Source organism: Rattus norvegicus, chromosome 9 (genome assembly GCF_021556685.1).
Source record: "Rattus norvegicus strain SHRSP/BbbUtx chromosome 9, alternate assembly SHRSP_T2T, whole genome shotgun sequence".
Classification (NCBI taxonomy): Eukaryota; Metazoa; Chordata; class Mammalia; order Rodentia; family Muridae; genus Rattus; species Rattus norvegicus.
This window is the reverse complement of record NC_141542.1, coordinates 69,026,465-69,033,150: the sequence shown is the minus strand read 5'-3', so window position 1 is coordinate 69,033,150 and position 6,686 is coordinate 69,026,465. Positions and strand designations below refer to the sequence as shown.

The 6,686-nt window shown below is 46.7% G+C and overlaps 1 long non-coding RNA gene across 1 annotated transcript; it reads right to left on the bottom strand.

The window, feature by feature from the left end:
• Nucleotides 1–776: 776 nt before the first annotated feature.
• On the bottom strand, nucleotides 777–5,251 carry LOC148003729 (uncharacterized). Its single transcript, XR_015629130.1, has 2 exons — nucleotides 3,375–5,251; nucleotides 777–1,026 (listed from the first exon to the last, which is right to left on the bottom strand). It is a non-coding gene; the product is annotated as an uncharacterized LOC148003729 (long non-coding RNA).
• Nucleotides 5,252–6,686: the final 1,435 nt, after the last annotated feature.

The window sequence follows — 6,686 nt, the reverse complement described above, 5'->3', positions numbered from 1 at the left end:
GCGTCTGAATGACTGAGAGTCTGTTCTTTATGAACTGCATCAATCTGTTTAGAATGCAGGGGCCAAAGAGGAAGATTAGGAGGAGGATGATTAAGGGTCCCATCAAGGTGGACACCAGGGTAGCAAACCAAGGGGATCGGTTAAACCACCCCTCGAACCAGCCTTGTTGGGAATCAAACAGCTTCTGTCTCTGGGCCAAGCGTTCTCGGAGCTTAGCCATGTTATCTCTCACTAATCCTGTATGGTCTGCATAGAAACAACATTCTTTCAGTGTAGCACACAGGTTCCTTCTTTAAGGAATATCAGGTCTAATCTTCTCCTATTCTGAAGGACTACCTCTGAGAGGGAGGTTAGGTATTCTTGGAGGTCAGCTAAAAAGTCTTTCACTCTTTTTATATCTGAGTCAATGGCAGTTCTGAATTCTCTATAAACCTTGCATTGCAGGGCAATGGCAGATGTCCTTGTGCTGCCCTTGCAGCACCTAGATAGCCTTAAGTAATTCTCAACTCTTTTCTTTTTTTCTTACTAAGTCTTTAGCATCAGGATTCCAATCTGGACACTATCTAAACCTACACACCAAGGTCATGACTAGCTTTTAGAACTTCTAAACTTATACAGATTGTGATCCCTGAGGCACAGTCCCAAGAAGTGTTAGGAGTACTAACATATGCAATGTTACATCATTTGTAATAGAAATCAAGCCTATCCCCACACCTATCTTGATAAAACCCGGGGCAAACATGAAATTAAGTCTAGGGAGCTTTTTGAAGATCTGAGTTTCCCTCTAGGTCCCAGCTCTCAGCCCCAACAGCTAGTACACGGCTGGTGAGGGTTGAGAGTTGATGGCTGTCAGGGTGGTCAGCAGAACCAGGTACGGTCCTTTCCAGTGAGTATCTGGGTTCGGTGCCATCGTATGTAGCCGAGTCTCCGACCTGGAACTGGTGAGATGTCTCAGGGGTCCCCAGGGCATAGGCTGCTGCCAGCTCTGAGCAGATTTCTTTCTGTATCACCTGTAGGTCTTTTAGCCTGGCACACAAATCATTATTACTATGGCACTATGACATGTTGGTTCAGTAACATCATCTAATACAGTCAGTGGGGCTGAGGCCCCATATAAGATCTCAAAGGGGGTAAGGCTGAATCTGGAAGGGGTATTTCTTGCTCTGAAGAGAGCAAGAGGGAAGGAGTGTCACCCAGTCTGCGCCAGTCTCCATGGTTAATTTGGTCAGGGTCTCTTTTAGAGTTCTATTTATTTACCCTACCTGTCCTGAACTTTGAGGTCTGTAAATACAATGTAATTTCCAATCGACCTCTAAATACTTGGCCACACCCTGGCTTACCTTGGCAACGAAAGTAGGGCCGTTGTCTGACCAGATTACCTTGGGCATTCCAAGAGGAAGATTTCTTCCAGTATCTTCTTGATGATTGCAGAGGCCGTCTCTCGTTTGGTGAGGAAAGCTTCTATCTATTCCTGAAAAAGTATCTACAAGCACTAGGAGATACTTGTGATTATATTTTTCTGGTTTTATCTCAGTGAAGTTCACTTCGACTTTTCACCAAACTCTCGAGGTCTCTTTGCCCTGTTTGCTTGCTAAGCATTCACTTATTGACATACCTTATACTTTCTACTGCCTCTCTGGCTAAAATCTTAAAGTCTATTACATACACTTAACTACTTGGACAAACTTTTTATCTCCTAAATGAGTCCATTTCTGTATTTGGCAAAGTGAGTCTTTTCTTTGTTCTCTGGGGAGTATAGCTTTCCCCTCAAGTGTGCCATTGTCCTTTATCTTTTAAGCAATTTGGGCCTTTTCTAAGTGAGGCCATCCCTTAGTCCAATCCTAGTTCTCAGTGGCTGTCTCTTGCAGGCCTGCAACCAGGATGGGCTCCTGCATAACCATTTTTCGAGCCACTTGATCTGCTTCGTTATTGCCCCATGTCACTGAATCTCTTCCCTCCTGATATCCTGAGCAATGAATAGTACTCACAGTTGTTGGCTTCATCAGGGCATCCAAGAGATGGCAAAGGCATCTGCGGCACTGATGTACTGGGGGGTTGAGGTTCAGCCATCCTAGATGACATTGTGTTGTCCACCATGGCAGCACCCACTTATCTCTGACCTTCATGAAGAGAACTGTTCCCGTCTGTGGACAAGGTAGCCTCGGCTTTCAGCAGGGGTCAATCAGCCAGTCGCAGAGGTCTTTCCTCCACCCATGGGCTTCTGCCAGTGCTTGACACTCGTGCTGTGGTGGCTCCAGGTCGGATTGGGCAGCAAGGTGACCAGATTGCCCCCAACAGGTGGAGAATCTAGTCCATGGCAGCTGACCAGTGGTCCCATCTTTTGGGACACTCTATTCAAAGGCAAACATCAGCCAGTCTATCACAGTTTAAGTCCTGGATTGGGTGATAATTGTTAGTGCCCGGCTGGCAGGAGTGATATGTTCCAAGTAGAACAGCGCTAAGCCATTCATCTCCCAGCATCAGGTACTGGTGCACTGAGACAGGTCTTAAGCTCCGCATACACAGTCTGTAGATATGCATACACATGGCCTCACCCAGCCATTTCAGCCCACGCAAGCCATTTTGGGGAGCAATTTTCTCATGAGCAAGGGATGGGGGCAGTCAGGGATGACTATGAACTAGTGGGTTACCTGGCCCACGCCAAGGTCCACTGTTCTTCGGGCAGTCCATAAGTATTATTTGTTGCCAGCAGGCCCCTGTACCCAAGGTCTTTGGATACTGGCCCACTGGAGCATAGGAGCACAGAGTATTGGGTCCCTGTATCCACAAAACAACTGGGCGGGCTTCCCTTCTATCTCTGTGCATAGCCAGCACCAAGAGGCTCTCCAGTGTCCCCTCTTGTTCTTTCTGGGGCAGTCCCTGACCCAATGTCCTTTTTCTTCGTATTAGGCACACTGATCTTTAGCCAGGAATTCTCTTCTGTTGCCAGGTACTATCTTCCTAAGTTCCCTAACTACTGTGGCCAGTATATGTTCCTCTCTTGTCTTTTATCTCTCTTTAGCTCTCTAATTTCCTCTTCTTTTTGTCTCTTTTCTTCCCTAGCTTCCTGCTCTTTTTATCCTCTTTCTTCCTGTCTTTCTTTCTTTCTTTCTTTCTTTTTTTTTTCAGTCTCTCTGCATCTTCTTCTACAGCTATTAGGTGCTGTCCACTTTTCTGCACAGACCCTGAACCACGCATCAACTTATTTTCTCTGCAACTTACAATAACTCTCTCAGTGACTTAGCTTTACCCTTCAAGTTTCTGTAACTTTCTCTTCATATCCTTTCCTTATCTTAGCCAGATTGGTGGGGCATTTTCCAGCCCCTAGGAGACCCACCCTCGGAGCCTGGGGGCAGACCTGGAGCACTCCCTACCTTCAGGGGCATTGAAGTCAACAGTCAGGAGCCTTCCATCCATGTCTGGAACATTCTTTCTGGCCTCTAGCAGGATTCTGTCTTTCCTCAGTGGTAAAGAAGATCTGTAACAGTTACTAACAAGCATCTCACGTGGGATGGTGAGAAAACAAGAAGGGAATCTAGAGGAGAGAGGTCCACTGAAGAGGACAAATAGCATTTAGTCACACAGCTAAACCAGGAGGCCTTTTTTTTGGACAAAAAGGCCACTGTAAATATAAGCACAAGCTTTGTCTATGAAACAGAAAGGCGAGCAGAGAGGCAGCCTAGCTGTTACCGGCTGTCTCTCTGGGCTTAGATTTTCCCTTAAGGAGTACCTACCTCCCTTCAGTGTCAGCTTGGTGGCTTTGCCTCTCAAGAGAACCAGCCTCCAAATGACACTAGGCTTCTAGTAACAACTAATAACAAAAGGATGGAGAGATGGTTAGAACCTGGGTGCTAGATACTAAGCAGCTGACAAAAGAATTGTAACCAGCTCACCTGGGGCTTTCAGGACTTTAGTAACAGCCCTTTACCAAACTGTCTCAGTGGGCTATAGGCCCATGGAAAAGAAAACATTAATCCTGACTGGCAAAACAAAGTTCTTCACAGTTGTAGATTCTTTGAAACTATTTTAGGGGCTCTTTTTGTCCCCCAACCTGGGGCATTTTAACCATAGGGGCAGGAACTGGCTGCTGTGGGGATAGGACCAAAGGCCCTCTCCATGTTAATGATGATCAGTGAGAAAAGTAATTTAATGTTGGAGACTGACTCCTCCCTTGGAATAAGGACAGCAGATAAGGCAGGCTTCCTTAAAGAACTTCTCTAAATGAGCGCTCTCCTACTGTGAGCAAATGTCAGAAATTCCTTTCCTGTTCTTGTTTTCTTTATAGCCCCACTTAGCTCTCAGCCTTTTTAGATCATTCTTCCTGTAGCATTTCTAACACAGCCTGTCCTTTTTTTATAGCCTGTTAACAGCATTTCTGATCTTTTAGGCAGCTATGCACTAAGTGCCATACCGGCTGAAACTCCGCCTTTAAGATTCCTTACTCCCAAGGAAAATTTAAATCTTTCCCAGTTCATCACAGCTGGCTGCGAGCATAAGCACAGATAAAACACTATATGTTTTTGTTTTGTTTTTCTTTCCTTTTTTCAGAGCTGGGGACCGAACCCAGGGCCTTGCGCTTGCTAGGCAAGAGCTCTACCACTGAGCTAAATCCCCAACCCCCAAAACACTATGTTTTAAAAATTAACTTTGGCTATCAACCAACACACTGCCACTAGAGCGGGGTCTACAAAATTAAGTTTCTTACTCACTAAGCGTTAAGGGGACCAAGTAAAACTCTTCGACAAACAAAGCAAACAGTTTCATGATTTCAAACACAGTCGTCGGTCCAAGATTTTAAACACAGTCGTCAGTCCAAATTCAAACACGAAACAAAAGTCAAAAAGACACTAACAGACACAACACGTCCAGAAAACCACAGTCAGGTCACAAAGAAGACAAACAATTCCAACAGTCAAACAAGTAACAAGCAGACGCGCCGCGCAGCTTCGGTACCAAACTGAAACCAAAAATTCAGACGGAGTCAGCGAGGGTCTTGGATCCTCTACTCCAATAAAATTCAGACGGAGTCATCAAGGGTGCGGATCCCTCCGAAAACGGACGGAGGTGCCACGGATCCGGATCTCCCTCTCCTCCAACCACCCTTGGAACGTCTTCCAGGGCTGCGGGGGAGAAGTCCGAGCTCGTCAGCTCCTTCTCTGGCCCGCCCAGATAGTCCCCAGATCTGAGCCTATTGATCGATCGTTCACAGGACAAGACACAACAGACAAGACAAACGCCGGCCGGCTTACCTCCCGGTGGGTGGTCGGTGATCTCTGGGCGGAGGGTCTCCAAACCCCGGGCGAGCCCCCATAATGAAAGACCCCCAGAGAGGACCTTTCCCTCAGGAGGAGTCCCAAGCGCCCAATGACCGAGCCGAGTCCACTCGGATGCAATCAGCAAGAGGGTTTATTGGAAAACACAGGTACCTGCGGACACACAGTCTCTTCGGAGGACTTGCGCACTCAGCAGCTCCAGCATGGGGCTTTTATAGGGATTGGGGAAGCAGAAGCGGGCGTACAGAAGCAGATGCATAGTTACGGGGATTGGTGGATTCAAACGAGGCACATAGACATGTTCACATATGATTGGCTATTTCACATGATGAGGTAATAAGGTATAGCTACACACATTGGCAGGTTTGGGGCGTCCTGGATGTCGGGGGCTGGGGGCTTATCTCTTCCTGCCAGGTGGCCTGTGAGTGGTACTCCTGGTCTGTTCTGCATTCCTTTCCTTTTATGGTCTGTTAGTTTTCACGGTGACTCGGCCCTAGGTATCTGGGCGTGCCTGGGCTCGGTCAAGCCTGTTGCAACTCTGAGTTAAGACTCATGGGGTGGGTCTTTCACTACACCTGAGGTTCTCTCTTCCATCTCCAGGATCCCCTAAGTTTGTGTTTTCTTTATTGCTTCTATTTCCACTTTCAGTTCTTGCACAGTTATTTCCTTCATCTATTTAATTGGACTTATATCTTTAAGTGAGGTATTTGTTTCTTCTTTAAAGATCGCTGCCTGCTTTTATTTTCCTGTTTCTTTTTCTTTTATTAGCATTATTTTATTTATTTTAGTCGTTGTGACCTCCACAGTTCCTCATCCCATTACTCCTCCCCCTTGTCTCTGAGAGGTTGCTACCCCCTCCATGAGGCTTCTCCCTTACCTGGAGGTCAAGTCTCTCCAGGATTAAGCACATCTTCTTCCACTGAAGCCAGACCACAAGACCCCTGATCTACATGTGCCAGGGCCTCAGAGCAGCCTGTTAAGGCTCTTGGTTGGTGGCTCAGTCTCTAGTTGTTCCCTGGGCTCCAGGTTAGTTGAGGATGCTGGTCTTCTTATAGGGTTGCCCTCCCCTTCAGCTTCTTAAATTCTTCCCCTAGTTCTACCATAGGGGTCTCTGACTTCAGAGCAACGGTTGAGAATAAATATCTGTGTCTGTCTCAGTCAGCTACAGGTGGGGCCTCTCAGAGGGCAGCCACACCAGGTTCCTGTCTGTAAGCACATCATACCATCAGTAATGGTGTCGATCCTTGGTACCCCACATGAGGTGGATCCCAATTTAAGCTGGTCACTGCTCAGCCTTTGCTTCAGTCTCTTCTCCATTTTTGTCCCTGCAGTTCTTTTAGACAGACACAATTCTGAGTCAGAAATTTTGATTGTGGGTTAGTAATCCAGTCCCTTCTCTTGATGCCCTATCTA